The sequence below is a fragment of the Crocuta crocuta genome, unplaced genomic scaffold (assembly GCF_008692635.1).
Source record: "Crocuta crocuta isolate KB4526 unplaced genomic scaffold, BGI_CrCroc_1.0 scaffold45, whole genome shotgun sequence".
Lineage (NCBI taxonomy): Eukaryota > Metazoa > Chordata > Mammalia > Carnivora > Hyaenidae > Crocuta > Crocuta crocuta.
Window position 1 is genome coordinate 1,944,348 of NW_027530544.1, and position 3,252 is coordinate 1,947,599.

Here is a 3,252-nt window from a genome sequence, read left to right on the forward strand (position 1 = left end):
ACCACATCTCTACTGGAGAGAGAAACCACCTTCGCTTTGCTCTTCTTCCTCCGGCTCTCTCTGCAGAGCTCTGACAAGGAGCCTGGGTGGAGTCTGAGTGAGCTTCCCATTTCTCTCTCTCTGTTGATCATCTCTTTGCAGATTGCAGGATAAGCCTTGCCAGAGTTACAAATTGGGAGGAGAAACATTCAGAGAGATCTGAATACGATAACCCTTGAGGAATTCAGCCTTTGAATAATCAATCCATGGTTAGCTAAGTCATAAACAGCACCATGAAATTTAGTCAGCAAACATTTGCAGAGCACTTGCTATGTGCGAAAAGCACTGGGCTAGGTGCTACAGGGATAAACAGATGACCCATCTCTGGTTACAATCAGGGAGGGAAAGGAGCTGGCCACTAACTTCAGTTTAGAGCCACAGTTCAGTTATTTTGGGAGTTCAGAGAGGGGGAGAGAGGGCATTACTTCCCATTGTGAAGGCCAAAGGAAAAATAAAGACTCTGGAGGGGCGTCCGGGTGGGTCCGGGTGGAGGGGCGTCCGGATGAAGGGTCCAACACTTGATTTCAGCTCAGGTCATGATCTTACAGTTTATGAGTTCGAACCCCATATGGGGCTCTGCACTGACAGTGTGGAACCTGCTTGGGATTCTCTCTGTCTCTCTCCCTCTCTCTCAAAAAAATAAACTGCTTTAAATGTTTTTAATAAAAGGACTCTGGAAGCGAAGCTGGGGCTAGCAGAGGGATAAGTAAGAAGAAAAGGAAGAATAGACTGATGTTTAGTAAGCACTACTACATATCTGTAAATATTAACAATAAACATTTTGAGGAAGATGTTATTCTCCCCACTGTAAAGATGAGAAAACTGGGACCTAGAGAAATGAAGGCCCATAGTCTGTAGCAGAATCGAACCTAAGTACAGCCTGCCCCTTAAACTCACTACCTGCAGTTTACATGGTATGAGAGAGACACCCAGACAGACAAGTGCATGGACAAAAGTCAAATGGCCAGAGGGATCAAGGTGATTGGGTTCCATCCTTGATCCTCTTATTCTCTGAAGCTCTCCCTGGTTCATTCCTTTGCATTTTATTCAAATGTTTCAAATAACCATCATCTTACCAAAAGAGCCATAAATGTAGAAAAACTAACCCCCTTCAAAAAAAGACAAAAGCAAACAAAACACATTCATAATCATACCATGTAGAAAGAACCATTAACATCTTAATTTTTTCCTTAACAAAAAATAGGGCTAAGAAATAGGGCTTTTACTGTACAAATAGTTTTAGAATCTGCATTTTTCTACTCAGCTAAACACTGTGCTAAATATTGTGTTTTTTCATAGCAGTAAGCATTCATCTATAATATTCAGTTTATTGTCCAAACAGAATTCCATTGCATGAATATAGCATAATTTATTTAGCCAATCCCCTACTGTTGGGCATTTTTCACTGTCAAGCAGTTTATAAAAAAAGTTTCCACTCTTTTACTGTTATAAACAATGAGCATTTTTGCAGAGAAATCTTCACACCCATCTTTATATCCTTAGGAGAAATTCCTACAAGTAGAATCGCTGGGTCAAAGGATAAACATTTTTTCCTTAAGGTATTTCTGAAATTTCTATCTTCAGCCCCTGCATCCCTTGCATATTCCAAGCTTAGCCTTGTCCACTGGAGAGCTCCCCATGGATGCTCCTTGGTACGTGCCAGGGGCAGATTCAGTTTGTCTAAAAGTAAGGTCAGGGCGACTCCTAAGAAGCCTGCTGTCCCTGTTTTTCCACCACTTGTGGAGTGACCATCCCCCAGTCTCCCTGGTCTTAGAGTGGTGAGCCCTATCCCTGTCCCAGAGTTCTGCTGCCCTGCCCCCATCTTTTGACATCTCTCTTCTTCCACATTCTCTAGCTATTATCTTCACCCACATCCTCCCTGCTCCTTGCCTGGACGATCTCCAGCTCTCTCCTTCCATCCTCCTTGCTCTCAATCTGTCTTCCACATTGTCCCCCACTTTGATCGTGCATGTCACACCCCCAACTGAAAACTGTCCACAAAATAGCTTCTTCCTACATGCCTGTTTATAAAAAAATATATAAACTTTCACTGCCCACCACTTCCCCATGTCATCCAACTACCCTGAATTGCTCCTTCAGCGTCTGTAGAGATCACCTTTCCTACTCTGCGTGAACAGTATTTATGGTACATCTGTGAAACTCTCTCTAATGCCTCACCCGGGCTGTTAGGCACTCCCTCCTCCTCAGCTTCCCAGCACACCTTGCTTTTATCTCTATTATAGTACTTGTCACATTGTATCATCTTAACTTGTTTTCAGAACTGTCTTCACTGTCAGCTGAACTCCTTGAGGGCAGAGTTGGTATCTTATTCATTCTTGTGCCCTATGCTTAGCCGGGTGTCTGGCACAGAGGAGGCGCCCCATAACTGTTGATAAACAAACGGTACATCTGAGGAATAAGGAGTGGAATGGAGTCTGCTGGGAGCAGGGGGGAGCGTGGGTTGCAACTGGCAATAGTGGATGAAGATGGAGAGATGGTTTGGATTCTTGAATGCCTTGCAGAGGGAAGGTGCGCTTCAAGTTAAAGCGCCCCTGAATTTGGGGACAGGAATGTTATGATCCATTATGTTTCAGGAGGCAAACTCTGGCAATGTTGTAACCAGATTGGGAAAACAAGATCCAAGAGCTTAGGGAACCCGTAAGGAAATGATTGCACAGCACAGGGAGACCGAGCCCAAGGGTGATATGATGGGAACGAGGCGTTTGGTTGGCAGATCCCTGTGGAGGGCTGACACCCAGTGGTCAACCTCTATGAACAGGAGGAGTCAAGGTCAGAAGAAAACTGAGAGGAACAAAGGGCAAAGGTTTTGAAGCCCACTTCCAGGATGTGCACCTGGCTATTGTCATCAGATAGGGGCTGACCCAACGCCACTTCCTGAAATGAGTACTTGGTTTGCAGAGGTGAGGTGACTACACACCTTGGGGCGCTGAAGGTCTTTTGGGAGATGTGCCGACACCCCCTCCTCCCTCCAGCCATCTTCCCCCTTGTGCCTCAGTGACACTTTAGGATTTCCTTCTTCACTTTCCCCGGCTTCTTTCTGGAGGAATATTTCTATTTTGGAAATTAGAATATTCATATTTTAGAATATTTGGAAATATTTGTAGAAGTGAGTATCAGTAAGACTCCGCTACCTAAAAATACCTTCTCTCACACTGCTTAAAACTCCATTAGATGGTCATGCTTTGGGATGAC